Genomic DNA, 24,115 nt, shown 5'->3' with positions numbered 1-24,115 from the left:
TAGTATGATAGACTGTATTATAAACCTTAAGACTATAAGCAACAGTGAAAATAAAAACAAATTCGTTGCTGGTAGGTCTTAAATTCAGACTACATCTAATCTTGATAAAACATATATAAGCAGATGTCTGTACAAATTATTCTGAAGTTAACCTATAGATGATAATATTTAATTTTAGCATCTTCTTAAAGGTCTAATTCAGTAGTTCTCGAACTTTAACAAAAACATCTAGACAAACAAATTGCTGGGTCCCATACATAAAACTTCTGAGGTGGGCCTGAGAAACTGCATTTCTAACAAGCTCTCAGGTGATACTGATGTTACTGGTCTCAGGAACACACTTTGAGAACTAAGAGCATGGACTATGTATCTCTCACAATGATAAGCATTATGTGACACATGTTAAGATATTTAATATTTATTATAAATATCCTTTAAAATATGACAATAAATAATTTATATTTTCCTTTATTACATATATACTTGATATGACAACAAATTTAACTTCATAGGGCTAGAAACATCAACTATGCCACTTAGAGCAGAAAATAATTTTAGCAAGAAAAATACCACCAAAATGTTTTTAAAACCTTTTCTATGCCAGTAAATACTACTGAGACTATAATTCCATTTCCATATCCCAAGGAAAAGAATTTTATTTCAAAACTGAGTGTTTCGTGACACTGGAACCATATGATTTAAGGAACAATTATGGAGGACTATATTTACGTGTACACAAGATACACTGCCTATAATTCCCTCTAACTTTATATGCTGTATGCTGTATATATACATACTGGTAGTCCATACCTAAACAAGATATATGTCCTTTTGTACTTTTCCAACTCAGATATGTGAGAAAATTTTTCTTGCTGTGCTGTCTTACAATGCTTTCTTTCATAAATTTAAGCAATTAGTTCCAATATGAACAACAGAAAGACTATCTGTGAATGCAAAATAATAATAATAATAATAAGGCCTCTTTTATTTACTTATTTGGTATTTCAAGAAAAGGTTCATTATATATGGATAGAAACTTTGTATTTTCTGAATGAGAAAGGACATTAAATATTCTTTTTTTTTTTAATCACCCAAAGTTATACTGTATCCTGTGTCTAGAGCTAGTAACTATTGAAGTCAAGACCAGGATTCAGGTATCCTTGCTTCTTATATAACATCCTTTCTAAACTATGCTGCTGCAATTTGCTATACTTGGTTGGTCTTTGATTTTGCTGTTCATTCATTAGACAGTAATTTAAAGAACATCCACAAGTCTAAAAAGTTTCTTAGTTATCTATAGGAAGACGTTCTCACCAAGCCAAATATTTAAGTATTTTGTAAAACAATGGCCTAAATCTTACAGACTTCCTTTAAATAATACTTGGAAATTTGTATGTGAAGAAACCTAGAAAAGGAGATTAATTACTAATAATACTCAATTCAATACCTACTCAATCTGAAATTAAAATAATTTTTCATTGAATCATGTAAGTTTGATTCATACATATAAAAACCTCACAGAAATGAAAATATTATTTTAAGATCTTTTACTTTATAATCACTTGCAAAAATAGAGATCACACTTCTATTTGTTGTTTTACATAATGCATACATTTAAAATTAAAAGTAAGCAATTTTGAAAATATGTCCATTTGTTTGCCACTCTAAAAATGCACATAAGCAATGGCGGAAATAAAATTTAATGTAATAATCCATTGTGATTATCTTCATTCTAATAAGCCATCCTGGAAAATCAAACTAGCACTTTAAAATAATTGTGGTGTTTTTGAAACTCAAACCTTAAAAAACAATTTGGATAACGAACAATTCTAATCTTTCTAACATTTCTAGAAAGATGTAAAATCAGCATCACAACTTAAAACAAGGAAGCTCTTTTTTGAGCAAATATTAGCAAATTCTAACTAAGGTAATGAAAATGGAACTTCAAAGAACCTTAAGAAAATATAACTTATAACATGTTAGATACATCATTTTGCTACATCCATTTCTTTTAAACAGGACCTATTATAATAAAATGAAAACCCTCATCAATCACCTGATAGAGTAATTCCAAACTTAACCAAACAGGGCTAATGGGTGAGAATTGAATTGAAAACACCTTGACAAAGAAAGCAATTTCTTTTCTTCGCACTCCTCTGAAGCTGTGGGTGATCATGGTAATCGAACCATCAACAGTGAGGGGCCATCTGTCCCAAGGGCCCTTCATGAGAGTTTAAAAAAAAAATCAACAACAAAAAAGGGAAAGAAATGCTGTACCACAGATGTTCAATCTTGATTAATCTATGACAAGGAACTTACAACTGAGAATCAATGTTTTGACATTTTTCAGATACTAATCATTAAAAGCAAACACAAACGTTTTTACAAGAACACAGGGAAAAAAATTTAATAGGTTGCTTGTAGAAAGATGATCTGTCATACAGAACCTAATCTACCTTTGAGTCAGCTAAGATCTTAAAGTTGCTTTACGATCATATCCTAAAGCAATAGCTTTTATTATGATTCCTTTAAGGAGGAAAGAAGGTAAGAGGCCATGCTTTAAGTTAGCATGAGACTGTCATTTTTTATAATTCTTTATAATTTTTCTTTATAAAAAATTATAAAAAACCAAGTATATGGTTAAATAGAAAGAAGGCATGTATTTTTATTCACAACACTCATTATACTTAACTCTTTGAAGCAAAACATTTTCAAAAAACAGTCTTAATGTGAAAATTCAGAATGTAAAATTAACTGAACTGCTCATAAAACAGCTTTGTTTTATTCATGACATTTAAAATAATGTTCACATTACACCAAAAAGTAATTTTGGGTAGATGTGCAAATGCTTCAAAGCTTTCTTGTTTGATATAAAGATGGTCTAAAGTACAGGAGACTTCTAACACTCCTGGATATAACAGACACAGTTTCAGTGATTTGGGAATAAGCTAAAATTCATGAATAGAATCATACTAACTACAAAATGACTTAAAGTTCACTAACAAAGAAAACATGTGTAAGCTACATCAAGAAAAACTACTAAAAATATTTTTAAATTAATTTTAAAATGAAAAATACATTAAAACAAATCATTAAAGAACCAAATTAAACCACGCATGACCTTTCTTTCAGGATACTTTCAAGTTAGAATAAAAGTAAAGGTGGAATAAACTTAAGATTCTAATGAATATAATAAAGTCACTAAGAAACTTACTGTAAATGCAGTAACTCTTATTTATCTTTGTATCTACAAAGCCTAGGAATGGATCCTGTCACCCCAAAGAGATGGCACCTCAGGCACATGACAAAAGGAAAGTACAAATGCCCTCTTGAAGAAGAAACACTCAACTTAGGTCTTGCCTAACATAAATGTGTAATTCAAAATTACTACAGAAAATCTAAATACCTGTGATTATAACCATCAGACACAAAGAATGGAATTAAGATACTAATTTGTTTTGTTCCTCCCTCACAGCTTCAGATATTAAAATTACCTGAAACAGCATATAAGGATGTTTAAAATGTTATATAATAAAATAATAATTCAAAACATGAACAAGCAAATTTTGAAACTAGAACATTTAAAAATATAAAAATATAATCTATGAAATTAAAAGCTCAATGAATAGAACAGCACATCATATAAAACTGAAGAGAGAAATAGAGAACTAAGTCAGACACAAATGATATTAAACAGATTGAGCCATAAAGAGACAAAATAAATGAGAAAAATAAAATAGGTTAAGAAAAATGGAGATCAGAATAAAATAAATCTATTTAAATTTCTAAAAGATCAGACCAAGAGACCAGAGTGTATATAATGGAGGAGGAAAGAAAATAATATTAGAAGAAATAAAGGCTCATTTTCCAAAACTGATAAAAGACAAATCTTTAGATTTGGAAATAACAAACCCAAGCAAGATCTCAAGAAAGACATGACTAGAGGCATCGCAATGAAATGGCAAAGTATAAAAAGATATGGATACCTCTCAAAGCATCCTAGAGAGAAATGAGATAAGTAGGAAACTACATATATTATTATATCGACAGCAGACTTCTCAATAGCAGCAATGGAAGCCAGAAGACAGTGGAATAATATATTCAAAAACTGCACAAACAGCAATGTAGGGAAAATAAATACATTTTCAGAAAGACAAAACTGAAAGATTTACCACGAATAGACCCTTTCTAAAGGAGCTGCTAAAGAAATGGTAACAGAGAAAGTATCCTTTTTTATAAAATGCAAGAAATTACATATTTCATGCATGCAAACATACATATAAAACAATGTTTACTGAAGCACTGTTTACAATTAGCCAAGTTTTGAAAGATAATCTATATGTCCATCAATTTGAAAATGATAACATTATTATTCTACGAAACACTATACAACCCTGAAAAAGACTATAGCCTTGAAAAAAAGTTATATTTGTTCATATTGAAAAGAAATCTAAAAGAGTGATAAATGAAAATAATGAGACAAGGTGAGGTCAGAGAGTTAAAGGGGAACAAGCAGAACATAAAGGGCCTTACGAGTGATAAAAAGGAACCTGTTTACACTCTGGGAAAGGGAGCTACAGCAGCATTTGAGTAGAGAGGAGACATGCTCTGACATATTTTAACAAGATCACCCTGGCTTCTGTGTTGAGTATAAGCTGAAAGGTAATAAAATAATAAACCCATTTATGACACTACAGATAATATTTTAAATGAACCTCTTGGGAAAAGAACTTATATCATTCATATATATATATATATATATGAATGACTCAGATATATATATACACACACAATTTGTGGTAAAATGTCAGGGAAGGAAGCAGATAACATAAAATTTACAAGATGATCTACCCTCCTGAGACAGAATTCATGGCAAGGGCAACAAGGGTCCAAGAGTCCAATGGAAACTCTCCCAGTACATTATAGTGGATGTTTCATGAACCTGACCCGGACCCAGTGATCTTGCTGGCATGTAAATACTCTGAAAAGGAAAGAATGGTGTTTTATACAACTAAATGAGTTCTAAATCTGCAGAACTTCAACATAGATGATAAGTCCTCCCTACTCACTTTGCAGAACCGCAACCCAGGCTGTGAAGGATCATATGACATTAAAACTGCAAAGACCTGTGACTAACAACATCATCATGAATGGCAGTCCAGGAGCCAAGTGCAGCAATAATAAAATAGGCTATACTTCAAACAATGGGCTAAGATGAGGGTGAATATCAATGTCAGCACCCACTAGTATCAGAAGTATAATACTAGGTGAAACACTATAACAAGGCCTAGACAAATGATTACATCAGTGATATGGAAATAATTGCAGTGGGACATTAAGAGCAAAGGCATGAAGCACAGTAGTTAAGGTAGACAAGCAATTCCTCAGTACTTATGAGATATCCCTGGAAGGTCACAGAAATAGTAAAAGAGAATGAATACCTCAAAATGGAATCAAGACCCAGAAGGTACTCAGACAGAGGTTATCAAGCTGGAAAAAAACTGAATCTAAATATCAATGTGATGTGATGTCATCTATACCTTCATGTTAGAGAAACCTAAGGACTTGTGGGGAACACCTTCCAAATGTTCACAGTAAAAACTAAAAAACTTGTTAACATAAAACTACAATAATAAAATGAACACAACACAGCTATTACATTTCAGTTCTCGGGTCTCTCTTGATGAAGAATGAAAAGCAAATGAAAGTAGAGATGTGAATATTTTATCCTGTTTCTAATTAAATATGTTGTTTTATTTCTAAAATCTTCCCTGATGGTATCCAGAATTTTCTTAAACTAATAATGGGTAAATATCATTAATCTTTGAGGTCAATATTATGACTGGTAAATACAACACTGTGATATTGGCAAAAAGAATCATTTCCTTGAAGGGGCAGAAAACGATTAGTGTGAACATGCTTACTAATAATTAAGTCTGACAGTAATTTTCACCCATTTTTCTTAAAACATATAATTATCGTCAGGCACGGTGGCTCACACCTATAATCCCAACACTTTGGGAGGCCAAGGAGGGCAGATCATGAGGTCAGGAGATTGAGACCATCCTGGCTAACACAGTGAAACCCTGTCTCTACTAAAAATACAAAAAATTAGCCAGGCGTGGTGGTGGGCGCCTATAGTCTCAGCTACTTGGGAGGCTGAGGCAGGAGAATGGCGTGAACCCACAAGGCAGAGCTTGCAGTGAGCCAAGATCGCGCCACTGCACTCCAGCCTGGGAGACAGAGCGAGACTCTGTCTTAAGAAAAAAAAAAGAAAAGAAAACATAAAATTCTCAAGTTACTGGGAATTATTACAAGGCTACAGTAACCAAAACAGCATGGTACTGGTACCAAAACAGAGATATAGATCAATGGAACAGAACAGAGCCCTCAGAAATAGTATCACACATCTACAACCATCTGATGTTTGACAATCCTGACAAAAACAAGAAATGGGGAAAGGATTCCCTATTTAATAAACGGTGCTGGGAAAACTGGCTAGTCGTAAGTAGAAAGCTAAAACTGGATCCCTTCCTTACTTCTTATACAAAACTTAATTCAAGATGGATTAGAGACTTAAATGTTAGACCTAAAACCACAAAAACCCTAGAAGAAAACTTAGGCAATACCATTCAGGAAATGGGCATGGACAAGGACTTCATGTCTAAAACATCAAAAGCAATGGCAACAAAAGCCAAAATTGACAAATGGGATCTAATTAAACTAAAGAGCTTCTGCACAGCAAAAGAAACTACCATCAGAGTGAACAGGCAACCTACAGAATGGGAGAAAATTTTTGCAATCTACTCATCTGACAAAGGGCTAATATCCAGAACCTACAAAGAACTTAAACAAATTTACAAGAAAAAAACAAACAACCTCATCAAAAAGTGGGCAAAGGATATGAACAGACACTTCTCAAAAGAAGACATTCATACAGCCAACAGACACATGAAAAAAGGCTCATCATCACTAGCCATCAGAGAAATGCAAATCAAAACCACAATGAGAGACCATCTCACACCAGTTAGAATGGGAATCATTAAAAAGTCAGGAAACAACAGGTGCTAGAGAGGATGTGGAGAAATAGGAACACTTTTACAACTGTTGGTGGGACTGTAAACTAGTTCAACCATTGTGGAAGACACTGTGATGATTCCTCAAGGATCTAGAACTAGAATTACCATTTGACCCAGCCATCCCATTACTGAGTATATACCCAAAGGATTATAAATCTTGCTGCTATAAAGACTTTTTATTGCGGCACTATTCACAATAGCAAAGACTTGGAACCAACCCAAATGTCCATCAATGACAGACTGGATTAAGAAAATGTGGCACATATACACCATGGAATACTATGCAGCCATAAAAAAAGATGAGTTTGTGTCCTTTGTAGGGACATGGATGTAGCTGGAAACCATGATTCTCAGCAAACTTATCATAAGAACAGAAAACCAAACACCACATGTTCTCACTCATAGGTGGGAATTGAACAATGAGATCACTTGGACACAGGAAGGGGAACATCACACACGAGGGCCTGTTGTGGGGTGGGGGGAGAGGGGAGGGATAGCATTAGGAGATATACCTAATGTAAATGACGAGTTAATAGGTGTAGCACACCAACATGGCACATGTATACATATGTAACAAACCTGCATGTTGGGCACATGTACCCTAGAACATAAAGTATAATAAAAAAATACTTTGCCATGTATTTCAAATAGAAAACAGTGATCTGATTTTGAGGCCAATTGGGCTGGATTCCACTTCTAAGTAGAATTCAAGAGCAAACACAAGTTCACAAGGATAATCTGTCACATGAGATTACACAAAATTGCCATATATCATGGATCAGAGGTAAGAAGGGTCACAAGAGACCTTGTTTCCTCTCCCTACATCGCAGGCTCCCTTATGTTCCACTAAAAAAAAGGCACATCCTTTGATACTCTACATGTATACAGGGACTGCTCCAAATCTCCCAGCTTCCCTCCTAAAGTGTCAAACTAATGGTTGAAAGTTCTTCCCAATGTCCAACTAAATCTCTCAGAAGATAATTTAACCCTTTACTCTCTTGTTGAAGAGCTGTGGAAAAAAAAAAAAATGGATCACTCCTACATATAATTTAAAACAAATTTAAAAACTTTTACTGAAATTCTATTTCCCATTGTTCACAAATAATTTCCTCTATATTTACACAGTGGTTCTCAACTCTTTCTGTTGATTAGATTACCTAAGATCATTTAAATTTTTAAAAAGTGACCTTCACCCCACCCACTACCATTCTAGACACATCTACAATTGTTTAAAAACTCCCCAGGTGATTCTTATGTGCTGTTCTGTTTGAAAACTACTGCCACAAATCTTTCTGTAAAGAAATTTTCTCAAGCCTTTTAAAAACCTTCTGCCATTTTTCAAGTTTCATATACTGTTTTAAACTGGACTAAAAACAAGAACATAATATATAATGTGATATCTAAAACTAAGTGTTTTTATAGATATTCATAAGCATAAATGAAGCAAAAATTCTGTATCTCAAATTCAGTTTTCCCAATGACTTCATTACACTATCCCCTTGACTAATGTCCAACACTGAATCATATCCCTCTAACTCTACCTATGGAACCCAGACACCAATGCTAAAAGTTTCAGAATCAGCCTTCACATGCCTTCTTCGTCCTCTACGTCTAATCAGCTGCCTAACCATGTTAGTTATTTCTTCGAAATGTAGCTGTCATTCATTACTCCTCTTCCATATTCATCTTACTCTAAATTATTATTGCCTAATTATTCTTCTTGCCACTCAGCTCTTCTCAACTCACTGCCACTAAAACTTAAGAGTTTTTATTATTCCTCCCTTCACAGAAAAATATTCAGTGGCTTACTACTGCTTAACAAAACCCAACTCATCAAACTGTGTTAATATTTAATGACTCTTATAGAACTTTCAAATTTTAACATAACTCCATATACTAAAACTAGTGTTGCAAAATTCTGCACTTCCTACCCAATTCCATCCTACCTATCTAAATGTATTTTCCACCAACTCCAATGCAAGTTTTCTACTCAATCCCAGTGTCCTTTCACATAAATAAAATTTATTCCCAATTCCAAGGATTTACTTACACTCCAACACATGCTGCACCCTCTTCTGAAATCCTATGTTCACTTTTCTCTCTCTAAAATCTATGCATTATTCCTGACCTATGCTATGAGACCTTCCCAAAACACAACCACACAGACTGTCCCACTTCCAGGCAATAACCATCGCTACTTAACCATCTTATTTGTGTCTCCTCATTTAAACAAAGCTCCTGAAAGCAGGCATCATGTTTCAAATTTTAATGTACACTTTATAAAGGTAGTTTTCAGTTTTTTATTGAGTATATTTTCCAATCCTTCCATTCAATGGAAATATATATATATATAAAATGGTGCAAATAAAATTATTCCCCATGATATCAATTTTTCACAGTAAATGTCATAAACTTAATTTGCTTATTTTAATATGCTTATTTTAAGAAGTAACTAGCTTACTCTAAGATAAACCTGATCAATTTTGATTTAAAGGTAATATAATAAATCAAGGAATTGTTAACACTAAAGAGAGTGAAGTGATCTGTCCTTATTTTCACTACATATTTTCACTAAAGATAACAAGCAAATCAGCAGAGTAAAGCCATTACTAATTAAGAAAGCCCCATACTTTGAGAAAGAAATAGGCAAACAGTAATCTAGTAGAATAAATAGTAATTATACAAATTACTCTTGGTCACTGGCCGCTGATGTGTTTTTAGTTAGACCCCATAATGTACAGCACAGTACCTCTCAAGCTTTTTGGTCTCGGGACTGATTTATTCTCTTAAATATCACTGAGGTCATCAAAGAACTTTTGTTTAGGTGAGTTACAGTAAATGACATTTATGTATTAAAAATCAAAACTTAAAAATTAGTAAAGCACAAAAATCTCCAAGTACACAGTTCATTAGTCATCACAGTTATAACTTCATCATGTCCTGAAGCCTATGCAAAAGTCTACCATATACTTGTGAGAAATGGGAGCGAAAAAGGCTAACAACATCTCACTACTATGAAAAAAGTTCTGACCTCACAGAACTCCTTAAGTACTCCAGAGAACTGCCACAGGCCGCCAGACTACACTTTGAGAACCAAAGGTATAGCACAAAGAATTTTAAAAACAGAGTAAAATAATGTTTTTATATATGGTATAAAACTTGTTTTCTAATTAAGATTTTCTTTAAAACCTGAGAAAAAGTCAAGGTATAATTATTTATTTATTACACAAATATATTCCCTTTTACAGGTAGAAAAGACAAAGGGGAGATTTCAAGGTTAAATGCCTTTAAGATATATAGGTAATATAAATGAGTGGAATGAGCCTATAGAAGATAGACTATAAAAGGACATGTAGTAAAAAAATAGATCCCATTCCCCTTCTCAAAAGAGCAACCATTATTCAGCTCCAGCCATGTGGAATGTGGGTCCAGTGTTGACAGATACTTTCAATTTTTCAAGAAAATCCAGAATATTTATGAAAAACAATCACTTAATTTTTAAGTTGGGAAAAATAATTAAACATTTCATGAATACAACATAAGCCAAGTAAGGTGTGTCGGGGGCCATTATTTTTTATCTCTGTATTATGACATGGGAACTTAAATTAGAAAAGAAAAAATTCTTTAAGGTTAATCACATGTTTAAAGTAAAGGGCTACTTGAATTTTTTAATCTGTTATGGTGGCTTTTAGACTGAAAATAGTTTTTGTTTATCTAATTTTTTTCAAATGTGCCACACTAAATGCAGGAAAGTTAATCTTAATTTTGCAGATTCTAAGGTTAACATTTTAAAAGAAAATGAACATTGACATTATTAAACCTGTTTCCTTGAACTTAAGAACATTTTAAAAAATAAGTTCGATATAAGTTGTTTAATCAGAATTGGTACATATATACATTACATATGTATATTATTTGACATTTTTGAGATGTCTGAATTTTATAGGCACACTATCAAAAGAAAATACAATCTCAGAATAGGGTTGATCACTTTTAAAATTAGCTTACTAGAGCCCATAATGTTGATATTACCATATGACAACCTCATGATTCAACATAAAGGACAACTGAAATCTGGGAGGATACTGGCCACTAGAAAGTTTCGAGGAATAGCAGACACTACTTTATTCTGGTAACTTCTTGAGAGCATTTACATCACAACTTGTAAGAAACAATGAGAAAATGAGACAGCCAAAAGGATTAAAACAGATTAGCAAAGAACTCATAAAGAGAAGAATTATGTCCTTTGGAACAACAAACAGAATCACACATTTAGAAAAATAATTATTGGCTGAGAAACTAGCAGGAAGACAAACTGAAAGAAAAAGAATAAATTTGAAATTCACGACCTCAGACCAAAAATACGCTTATATTTGTTGTATATTCTAATACTAGTCTATCCTCTAGGAAAGTGAGCAATTAATTCCCATTTAGGTTGTCCTACAAAAGGTAGTAAGGAAGTAAAACAACACAACAGTTGGGGGATTATCATTTGAAGTTTAAAACTTTCAGTAGTATATAATTATATCTTCGGTGAATTCTTAAAGAATTCACGGCATGGTAGTTACGTGGCTGATACTGAAGTCAAACTTCATATAGACCTGCCATGCATTGTCATTCACTCATTACACACCAGGTATCCAATCTTTTGGCTTCCCTGGTGCCATACTGGAAGAAGGAGAATCATCTTGGGCCCCACATAAAATACACTAATAATAGCTGATGAGCACAAAGAAACAAAAAAAAGGAAAAACTTTGAAAATACTTTAAGAAAGTTTATGAATTTTTTGGCCACATTCAAAGCTGTCCTGGCCACATGCAGCCTGCAGGCCATAGGTTGGACAAGCTTGCTATACCTGATCTTTCTCAAGCTACACAGCACTCTCTGCCTCACTTTTCTCCAATGTAAAGTAGTGATAATAGCAGTACCCATCTTGAGAGATGTTGATGAGTGGAGATTATATATGTGTGTGTGTGTGTGTATATATATATGTATAATCACTATATCATTATATTCATTCACTATCACTATATTCATTGTTGTAAGGCAAGATGGAAAAAATGCTGAGATACTGAGATACTGATGCAGAAATCTGACCATAGTGAATAGAGATAATGCATTAAGCAAAATGGTCGGTTATTACTTACTCTTTCTTTCTCTTCATATAAATTTACCTCCCCTCACCCTGGACCTTCCCAAGTCTGGTCACTTGTTTTGTAATGCCATCCTCTATACTTCTGTCTTAAAGAGTAATTCCTTATGAAATGTTTATATTTATCGTCAACTAATTATTAGTTCAAAACTTAAGAGCGCTGCACAACAGCTCACCAGCCATTCCTAACTGGCCCACCTATGTGTTTCACGTGTTTTTCTTTCCTTCAACTCACTCTCAGCTTCTACTTTCTATACTTATCTCTTTGCCCTTACCTCCTTATCACTCAATCGCCAGCACAATCTCTCCTCTCTCTCGCTTTCTCTATCTCCTTTTCTCATTTTCTGTCATGGGAAAAGTGAAACTGGGTAACTACAGGAAGAAATGTGTATTGTTACCAAAGGGATCAGAATAACAGAAGAAACATTAAGTTAGTTAAAAGACACCATGGCAGACTGATCCTTAGAATATGACTCAAATAACACAATATAAGCTGCTGCTTCCCCATATGTATAGTTATTCTTAGGAATAAGTTACATACCTTAATACATCAAAGTAAGAAGCCCAAGTGCATAAAACCTTAATTAATTATTAATTATTGCTCAAGATTGGTATGTGACTGACAAGAGAAGGAGAAGCAATTAGTCAAGGTTGGTAGATAAAGGCAGACAGATGACACAGTTACTAGCAACTTAACTTCCATCACCTCTAAATGGACTGTAACTACATTCCTGGTGCTGATAATGCCAATATAAGATTAGACAGAAGTCTCTGGATTCTTTGTACACTAAGATTGCAACCATCTTCTCCAAGGAGTTGTATAATAACACTGCCCACCAGACCTATATATCAACAGAATAGGTACCAAAATGTCAAATACCAAATTGGAGACTGTCTTAATTATGTACCGCAGATATGCAGTGTCCTGCTTCTTTATTTCTACAGACATAGGTGATCATATTAAATAAGGAAATTGGGGGAAAAAACAATGAAGAAAAAGAATCAAGATTTGGTACTCATACAACAAGAAAATAAATATTGAAAACTTGAAGAAGTCTATAATGGAGCTTCTTAGGAAAAAGAGTAAATACTGGACATCTACTGTTTCCTGCATTTATGGTGTGGTCTGCAATATACAACCTCCAAATTAAGAAGTTTAAACACCTATGTTTAAGAATAAGCAAAAAAAATTTAGAAATATGCATGTATTATTAGAACTCAGGTATCCACCCCTGACAGTTATTTGCTTAACCCATTTTTATAAACACAGCATACAGACCTCGATGAATGTTTTCTCCTGTTATTCTTCTACCTTACCCAATACTTTTTCCCCCTTACCAGCTTATTTTACGGTCAGAGGTTAAACTGCTAACCCTTCACCTTCCAGGAAAGTTTTTTTTCCTCTCTCATAAAAGGTTTTTCACAGTGTGGAGCAGTCGGATTAGCTCTTCTCTTCGAGAACAAAAGCTCTGTCTTTGTCTTCGTTGTTTGTGCATGGAGCCCCTACATCAGAGGAAGCTGCTCCTACTCAACATGCACAATAATGATATTGTGAGGCCCCACGAAAGCCTGGCCTCTCAGCGTCTAGACTCTCATCCAACCAGCTAGCCAAAGAGAAAATCCTGTCAAGCACTCAGCTGAAAATTAACTAAGGTATCCTGTTGAGAACCTGATGAAGATGTTATTTGACCATACGGTAAAACTTTCTATTGTTGAACATAAAGATAAGAGAAAAACTTTCAGAACTCAATGCTTTAACAATCCTGGTCACCAATTCACACATGGGTCAGTAAATGTATTTTACCAACATACAACCCCTTCCTCTATACGTGCTCTTAAAATAATGCACAGGCTTATTTATGACATTCTAATCTCTTGCATTTAAAAATCTGTGCAACTAAAAGATACATTCAAAAAATTATATTTTATTTGCAGTGTTTACATTAAATATTTATCATTAGAAATTCCACTACTGTATTTGTCACTGAAGGACTCAATCAAAATGCAAAAGCCAAAATAAAACTGTCACATCTTTTCATATTCCTGAATAAGTTTTAAAATATTGAACGAAAGAAAAACAGTAAACTAAAAAGTAGATAATTGATTAAAACTTAGAAATGAAAATAGAGTATATAAACCAAACCATTCTTACAAAAACTATTTGTAAATTTTTTAACCTGTAAAAAGTTAAACACATGAGATAAATTTAAATTCGGTCGTACGATGGCAGTAAAAGATGATTCTCTCAAGTATACTGTTATGGGTGAGTTAATGACTATTTATGAGGGGCTTTAGGGACTGTTGCAGTTTATGAAATGTCATTTTGTAATATAAACCAATAGCAACAACCAATACTGAAAATTATTAAGTGAAAACTATATATGATTGCAACCACATTTAATAAGCTCATATTGAAATCTAAAAAGGAATGCACAAAAATAGATGTTTTGTGTTATTGCTATAAACAGAAAAATCTTTTCCCTTCTTTCAAAATTGACTGCAATACATTACATTAGTAATTTAAAAAATAAACTTTGCAGAATAATAATTCAAAAACCTACAAATGGACATCAATTAATGAAAGACAAGGGTGTAACTGCTGTATACAAGATTCAGAATTAAAGAATACATCATTTGTTACGTACTCTACACAGTAATATAAATTGATTTCCCAAATTTTAGGAGAAACATAAACATGCTTTTTTTTAACCTACAATAAACTTAACAAAAGTAATACATTTATTCTTACGGCGGAAAAAATCAATGCTATACATAGCAGATGTATGGCATGGAGGAGTATGTTCCTACTCTTTTAATAGACACATGAAAATCTAAGCCTGGCAAACAAAAACATTTAAATTGAAGACTCTGGAACACACTGAATAAGTGAGAACTGACAGAAAATGTTAAATATTTCATTCCTCCTTCTGTAGAAAAAACGGATAAAAATTTAACAAAATTTAAAAGGACATTTCATAAAACAATAATACACAATTATAAAAAAATAGATTTGGTTAAATCTATATTATATATGAATAATACAAAAGTTAACAGAATGGTACAAAAACCAATATTGAATGGGTCCAACATGGCTACCATTTAGTATCTTTTATATCAATGAATTATGCAATCAGTAAAATGATTACAGTACCAAATACATCCACCCAAACACTGGAGGCAGAATGGCTTTATTCCACTCTATGTTCTGCAAAATACCTCTGCTTCAAGTGGTTATTTCCTCAGAATACTACGCGGTTCCACCGTGGCTTCTGGCAATTAAACTAAATAAAATTTAAAAGCACAAGACCTCGGAGTATCCACCGTTTAAAAAAAAAAAATACTCTGAAGCTACTTCTCATGGATTCTTGGGTACATTTCCTTTGTTAGAAGAAGTGATCTAAAGTTTTGCTTAACAGTTTATGTTCACTTTAGTGTGAACTATGAAACATTCCATTTACAAAGCGTTCTTAGACTTTTATGAATTTTAAAGGGTATTATTCAAAAATACAGGTTGGGGCCATCTTTTCTCCTCCCGTGGAGCTGCCGCCACGAAGGTCGAGCCATGAGGTTTCAGCCAGTACAAGGTCTACCCCGGACATGGGAGGCGCTATGCCAGGACCAACAGGAAGGTTTTCCAGTTTCTTAATGTAAAATGCGAATCAGCGTTCTTTTCCAAGGGGAATCCTCGGCAGATAAACTGTACTGTCCTCTACAGAAGGAAGCACAAAAAGGGACAGTTGGAAGAAATTCAAAAGGAAAGGACCCGCCGAGCAGTCAAATTGCAGGGGGCCATTACTGGTGCATCTCTTGCTGATATAATGCACAAGAGGAATCAGAACCTGAAGTTAGAAAGGCTCAATGAGAACAAGGTATCAGGGCTGCTAAGGAAGCAAAAAAAAAGCTAAGCAAGTACCTAAAAAGACTGCAATGGCTGCTGCTAAGGTACCTACAAAGGCAGCACCTAAGCAAATGATTGTGAAGACTGTGAAAGTTTCAGATCCCAAGTTGGTGGAAAACGCTAAGCTGGCAGATTAGATTTTTAAATAAATATTGGACTTTTTTAAAAAAAAGAAAATATGGGCTGGAATACTGCAAACAACCCACTCTTTTGATTTCAAGCTCAATTTTAAGCTGCAGATTGCAACTTTTATTGAATTTGAATAGCAAAAATTTTGAGTCAGAGAGAACATAAGATCTACTCACTTTGAGACTTAAGATTAAACGGTTTGCCCAATTATTTCTTTCTTCTGTCTGTCTGTCTATCAATCGAGACAGGATCTTGCTCTCTTGCCCAGGTTGGAGTACAGAGGCATGGGCACAATCATAGCACACTGCAGCCTCAGTTGAGGCTGCCTCAGCCTCCCAAATAGCTAAGACTACAGGCGTGTGCCACCACACCGAGCTAATTAAAGAAAATAATAATTTGTACAGACCGGGTCTCACTGTGTTGTCCAAACTGGTCTTGAACTCCTGGCCTGAAGCAATCCTCACACCTTGGCCTCACAAAGCACTAGGATTAGAGGTGTGAGCCACCATGCGCAGTCTCTTATGTTTTAAAATAAAATAATAATTCTTTGTATGTCATAAAAATCATCCCTGAAATAACCTGTGATAAATGTGTTACTGTAACCTTTCTTTACAAATGCCCATACTGCATTCCTGTTGTACTGGAATGGCTATTCCTTAGCTCCAAGACTCTACTGGTTTTGCTTGCCTTTCTCTTAGACTGTTATCCATATTTTTGTTGTACTGCTCATTCTGAAAACAGCTTCCTCTTTATTTGTGACTGCTGAGTACACACCCAAACATCTATTCTTTTGAATGTCTCTTTGAGACTACTTCATAAATGAGATTTCTCAATACTAGCATTTATGCAAGACATCAAAAGTCTGTTGTTATGTCTCTTGAAAATCACTGAAGACTGCCTAATTGCACATAAAAAGGCCTATTCTGAGTCTAAATCATCCTTCATCTTTTGATAAGTCTTCATCCATTCCTAACTCTATCACAGTTATTCCAATTGCACACAAAGGGCATATCAGAGACACTGCTCCTTTCCTACAATCAGCTATAAGGCAGCATACCAATAATCCTGACAGCAACATCTCCAACAGAGTAGTGGGAAAGTCATCTGCCCCATGTCAAAGTGGCTGGATCTAAGCACCACCATAGCCCTATTCCTTTAAACAATGGCTTCAAACTTTCAGATGCATAACAATCACCCGGGAAACTTTTTCCAAAATGTAGATTATACTCCCACCTCCATCCTTAAAATAATCAAAGTATGTCCCAGGAACCTGACTTCTCAATAAATCATCTATAGTTCTAAAACACACACTGACAAATACTGAATAGCAGTTCTTTCTAAACACTTGTGGATATCCATCTAGCAACATTAAACATTCCATCTTGGAGGTATGACAAAACTCTGCAGGCCCCTGAAAACAAGATTTTTGTACTCTATTAGACTTGTTTGCCTCTATCTACCAAGTGTTATAGGAAGTTCTCCTACTTAATCATTACGGTGAGAATGCAGCAATGATCCTTATTCATTTTTAGGCCTTTTCTTAGCTAGACAAGAAAAATATTCACATAGGTATCCAGGATCTAATTTACTACAGGTAGGGAAGCCTCAAGATTCTAATTATGCAAAAATTGGTGAATTTAAAAATAAATACTTAGAATTCTGCTTCAAAAAAGTAAAACAAGTAAAGCAATGTCTTCCTGTTGAGTTACACATCTGCCTTTAGTCCGGTAGAATCGTGTTTTCCAATCACCTTGAGGAAATAAAGCATTACTTAGTTCTAAGACAAAATTTCCAGATTCTGCTGAAATTGCTTTAGAAAGGAAAGGGTAACATAGATATCTTACCTCAAAAGCAGATAACCCAGCTCATTTTCTTCCAGCAGATTTTGATTACCTTCTAATTTCCGACAATTTAATGTCCCTATTTACTTTCCCCTTCAACTGTATTTACACAGATTTCTCTGACACCTGTTTATTACATTTCTTCTCCTTGCTATCACTGATCCAGTATGAATTAGCATGCATGAGAACCTTCTGTTGTATAACAGAACAAATGGGGAGTATCTAATATTATAATTGGAAAAGAAGCTTTCATGACAAATTATTTTGAAACAATGCTGAAGTTTGAATTTATGGTGCTATTTTTCTCATTTAGACACAGAAGTATTTTCCTTTCAAAGCCAAAAAATATTAACATTAAATCCACATAGAGAATGACAGTCAGGTTACAACAATTCCCTCTTTTCTAGGAGCTACATCCTATATCCAGGGTGGGTTTTCAGTAGTTGCATCCATAATTGGTGTATGTGACCTCAGGCCAGAGTTGATAAGTCAAACATATGACCTAATCTGGGCCAGTTTCTTTCTCATAGAAGACTTGGGTTATGAACTGTGAAACATAACATGGAAGATGCTGATGCAGAATCACTTTTTGGCAGAAAGATGACAGAAGATCCTCAGAACTTCCACGGTAACTATATTCCCAAAAATTATTTACCCATGTACTTAGTCACCATAGCTTTTCTTTTAACCATGGATACAGAATGTTAAAGCAACACTTTTACATCCATAAACAGGACATCTGCCTCCAGCCAACAGAAAGTACAAACTGTAGTTGCTGTCTCCCTCTTTACCAACTAAAAATCTAAAAAAAATACATTAAACAAATTTCAGACATTAGTAAATGCAAGAAAGTGATCCCTGACAGAGATAAAACAAACCAGGTAAACCTGACAATTAGTCTTACCATCTGGAGTTTCCAGGATGTGGCACAAGGTGGGAGAAACCCAGGCAGAGTCCAGTGGTCTCTCTGAGATGAGGTTGGAAGGCCAAAGCATCTAGACTCCACAAAGAGAACAGGAGAAGAAGCTGCACAGGAATATAGCTCTGGAGAGCTGCAGAAGGTTCACCACCAACCCACCCAAGACTTTAGTGCTGATGATCAGTGCACACATATAAGGAAACTACCAGACACTGAGGAAAGAATCATCCAAAAGAAATGGGGGGAAATCCCAGAATCAGCTGACATTCACACCACCCAGAGGGGGAAACCCTCATGATCAACAGAGTATCCTGTACAGTACTCAGAGGGGTAATACCTTAGCAGTGGGACAAAATCAGCACTGGACTGAAGATGACTCTGGTCTCACCTACCAAAGCTTAAAAGCAAGCCTCAAATGTTCAAACTGTTTCCAAATAACTTAACTGTAATCTCAAACAAATCCTTAAGGGCATATGGGACATTTAAGAGAAGAAATCATATACTGCACCACAAAGCAAGTCCTAATTGACTTAAAAGGATTCGAGTCATACCATGATATTCTCTGGAATTATATTATCAAAATATACCAGAAACATCACAGGAAAATCCCCAAATATTTGTAACTTAATTAACATACTTCTAAATAACCTAATGGTCAAAGAAGAATCAAAAGGAACTCTAAACGGAAATAAAAACAAAACTGATAAACTGATCAAAAGTAAGGACCATTCTCTGTGAAGGACAATGTTAGTTAAAAGCATGAAAAGACGAGATACAGATGGCAGAAAAAAATGCAAATCCAACAGTCATTGTATCCTGGATATATTAAAATCTTTCAAAACTCAGTAATAAGAAACCAACCCAATAAAGAAAATATAAGAGAAAGAGCTGAACAGACATTTCATCAAAGAAGATATACAGATGGAAAATAAGCAAATGATTTCATCTTTATAAAACATAATTGAGTCTTAAAATGCTTCCACCAATTTCTAAGAAATCAGATCTTTACCTCTAAATTAGAATATGTAATGTGCTAAGATATTCTTAATAGTTCCTTTCAGTTACCCTATGAAAATTTTGCACTATCAAATATGATTTTGCATCAGCAAAGACAATCACTACAACCCTGAACTTGTGTTTGATTTGGGGCTGGGCAGGCATACAACCTAACTATGGGCACAAAAGGAAGGAGTGTGCAATTTTAATTCTGTTAAGTTGGTTAAAGTGAGACTCATTGACAATGAGCAGAAACTTGAAAAAGGTAAAGAAATTACTTGTGCAGATATCTTGGAAAAGTATATTAGAAGTAAACAAAAAATGCAAACCCTTGAAGGAGCATGCTTGATGTTGTTCCGGGGATAGCAAGAAGCCAGTGTGGCTGCAGTTAAGAGAGCAAGGGAGAAAAATGGGAAAGGATGAGGTTAGAAATGTAAACAAGGGAGATTTGAGCCAGTTATATGGAGCCCTGTGGGTCCCTGGCAAGTCTTTTATTTGAATAATTTGCAAAGGCAGAAGGATGAGTAAAAAAGGAATTATGAGCAGGTGATCCCTATATGGGGAAGACTGAGTCTCAGAAAGTCAAGGTTTGAGAATTGAGGTTGTAGACAAATTTCTATTATTATATCAAATATGCTGTGCAATATATTTTGAGAACTATCAAAAGGAAGATGAAATCCTTGCTTCAGTGAGTTGATAATATAGTTGAAGAACTAAACAATAATACAGTTAAAATGACAGAATGTTTAAATTACAAGGGCTTTCAGATAGTCTATAGCTTTTGTTTACCTGAAGGAACCTGATTCAAGAAAGGGAAAATGATTTATGCAAAATCATATAACTAGTTATTGGTTCAGGCAGAACTAAATTACCACCTTCATTAATAAGTTCTCTTAAAGTCCAGTTTATCAATGGTATGAAGGACAAGCTGAAGAAAAGACTATACTTATAAAGCACTTTTGCAAGATAAATAAGCATTTGTCACATTCACTTGCTTTCCTGACTTCCAAATTTCTGTCCTACAATTTTGAGGGAAGGAGTGAAAAGCAAAGCTAATACCTATGTTGATAAGTAAATTTAGTGGATCAAAAGATAAAAATCTTTCTGTATTTTGATAAGAAAAGCATACAAAGCTTTTCATATGAAGACTACATTTTCTTCCTAACAAAAAAAAAAAAAAAAAAGGACTCTATTTTCTGGAATTTCTCTAGGCTACAAAGAGAAAGGATAAGACAAGTAAATCATTATCCTCTGTGTTGATAAAGCTTGCTTCCTTCAAATCAAGATAAAACACCACTGGCTGGTAAAAAATAACATCTCCTGCAAAAGTCCTCTCACTGAAGTAGTAGTGCTTCTGACATACCCCAAGACAGAGTAACCAATTAATTCATGTGCATATTCCAAAGATCATCACTTCCAACTCAAGCCAACCAAGGATATATTACACAAATAAGGGCTTAAAGTGATTACAACGATGCCATCCTTATTTATGCATGTTTATAGAGTAATTACTAAAGCAGTTTTAAACTATTAATATACACTTTTAAAATTCTAATGTTAGAATATTAATCTGCAAAGCAGAACAAGCCTAATGGTGAGAATGTCAATACACAATCTTTAACACATTTCTGCACAATCGTTTGAACCTAATTATCAAATTGACAATTTAAAATAATTATAAAGTAACACAAAAACATACCTTTTATGCCATTACTAAAGATTTACTATTTAAAAAAACTTTTAAAAGTAGTTTCAAATATTTAATAGGCAGAAAACTTACAACATTGGTATCTATACAATTTCACCAGGTAAAGAATTTAAAATTTCAGCTTCATAATCCTATACACAGAATGAATACAATGGGCATAAACTACATACACTCAAAAAGAAAAAAAAAAAGAAAACTAAAATAAAGGTGGCAACCCACACCTATGGTATGCAGAAAGGCAGAAAGAACATTAAACTTCATTTAGAGATTCAATTTGCAGTCTCAGCTCTTCCACTTTATAACTTTGGAACCTTAAGTATGAAAGAACTTCAACGAGCTTTAATTTGCTCAATAAAATGAGGATAGAGGATAGCTATTGAACTTAACATAGAGAGTTATTGAGAAAATCAAAATTAATTTAAAATAATATATGTAAAATCCCTTTCAATCTGTAAAATAGTACGCAAATTTACATTACAAGGAGAAATATTAAATATAATACAATGGCACTATTTCAAGTCTTAGTTGATACCATCTAATATAGCAATCCAATTTCTCTAGTAATATTTTTCTTTCAAAAACTCAGTTCATAGAAAGTTTTATGTTATCAACTGTAGGCATATATTTACCTAGAGGTAAATAACCACAAACTAATCTGTCATATAACATCCTAATTCTCATCATTACCATAACAATAATATCAAGGGACAGAATTTTTATATCTCAGTTTCATATTTCTACTGTGTGTTTTGTGGAACAAAACGCATTTACTGAGTACCTACTTACATGACACTCTAAAGAATCTTAAAAAGAAGAAAAGATAACATCTCTGACATTAGCAATCTTGCAGTCTAGCTGGCATAATACTATATATTCATAAATAATGCAAATTAAAGTGATAGACTTCACTTTTAGTCATGAGGCAGTAACAGGCACAAACCAGTTGGCCCACCATAAACAATGTAAAATAAAGTAAAACTGTATAAAATATTTGAAACAAATATTTTTAAAAGTTGAGCAATAGGAAAAGCAAGACTGTGGTCTCTGGGAAAAATAAATTACACAAAATGAGCACTACAATCTCCCTGACTTTCTGTCTGAAGGCACTTTCAGAACTGCAGCCCACAAAGAACTACAGTCTTGCTGAGCAGCGGAAAAAGAGAAAAAAGTTTGGAGGTGAAGCAAACTTTGTGGAAGAAAATATCAAATACAAGGAGCATCAGAAATCCATATAAGGGTCATATTAAGTCTTTGGCCAAACACCAGGTTGCACATGTACAGGGTGACACTCCTGACAATGCCTGGCAGTGAATAGCTGAATGAAGACTCTGGTGGTCACATAGTACCAAGAGACAGAACAAGCAGGTAAAACCATGAACATGTGAGGAATTCAACTGAGATGCCTCAGAAAGGTCACACTGTTAGGAGACAATTCCAGGGGTCTCTCACTTCTCTTCACTTCTTTACAGCAGAGATAGATGACTAGGTTTTATTCCAGACTATCTTTTCCAGGATGACTGCTTAATACGGGAAGTAATTATTAACAAAGTTTTAAATTATTAACATGATATTAACAAGAATAAAGCAAACACCCTTAGAAAATAGTCTCCATCCCAAGCAGAGAGCACATTACCTTATAGCCTTGGAAGACAGAAACACAGATATACTTTGAAGATATTGCAGGTTCAGTTCCAGATCACCTCAATAAAATGAGTATCACAATAAAGCAAGTCACACAAATTTTGTGATTTCCTAGTGCATATAAAAGTTATGTTCATACTATACTGCAGTCTATTAAGTGTGCAATAGCATTGTCTTTAAGAATGTACAAACCCTAATTTAAAATTACGTTATTGCTTTTAAAAATGCTAACAATCTTCTGAACCTTCAGCAAGTCGTAATCTTTTTGTTGGTGGAGGGTCTGCCTCAATGTTGATGGGTGCTAACTGATCAGCATGGTGGCTGCTGAAGGCTAGGGTGGCTGCAGAATTTCTTAAAATAAAGCAACAATTAACTTTGCCACATCAATTGATTCTTCCTTTCACAAAAGATTTCTTTGTACCATAAGATGTGGTTTGATAGCATTTTATCCACAGTAGAACATCTTTCAAAACTAGAGTCAATCTCAGCTGGTTACGGTAGTGCAGGCCTGAAGTCCTAGCTACTAGGGAGGCTGAGGCAGTAGGACTGCTTGAGCCCAGGTGTTCAAAGCCAGCCTGGGCAACATAGCAAGACCCCATCACAGAAAAAAATATCGGAGTCAATCCTCTAAAACCCTTCCCTGCTTTATCATATAAGCTTATGTAATATTCTAAACCCTTGTTTGTTATCTCAACAATGTTCAGAGCATCTTCACCAGCAGAGTCCATCTTAAGAAACCACATTCTTTGCT

General features: G+C 34.2%; 1 protein-coding gene and 1 pseudogene across 8 annotated transcripts in view; one reads left to right on the top strand and one right to left on the bottom strand.

Annotated features, from left to right (window-relative positions):
- The window catches only part of DENND1B (DENN domain containing 1B), a 277,082-nt gene that overhangs the window by 220,282 nt on the left and 32,685 nt on the right, over window positions 1-24,115 (bottom strand). The window lies entirely within an intron of this gene.
- LOC119619701 (large ribosomal subunit protein eL24-like) lies at window positions 14,456-17,943 on the top strand (annotated as a pseudogene).

Source organism: Chlorocebus sabaeus, chromosome 25, assembly GCF_047675955.1.
Source record: "Chlorocebus sabaeus isolate Y175 chromosome 25, mChlSab1.0.hap1, whole genome shotgun sequence".
Classification (NCBI taxonomy): domain Eukaryota; kingdom Metazoa; phylum Chordata; class Mammalia; order Primates; family Cercopithecidae; genus Chlorocebus; species Chlorocebus sabaeus.
This window is presented reverse-complemented; position numbering and strand designations above follow the sequence as displayed.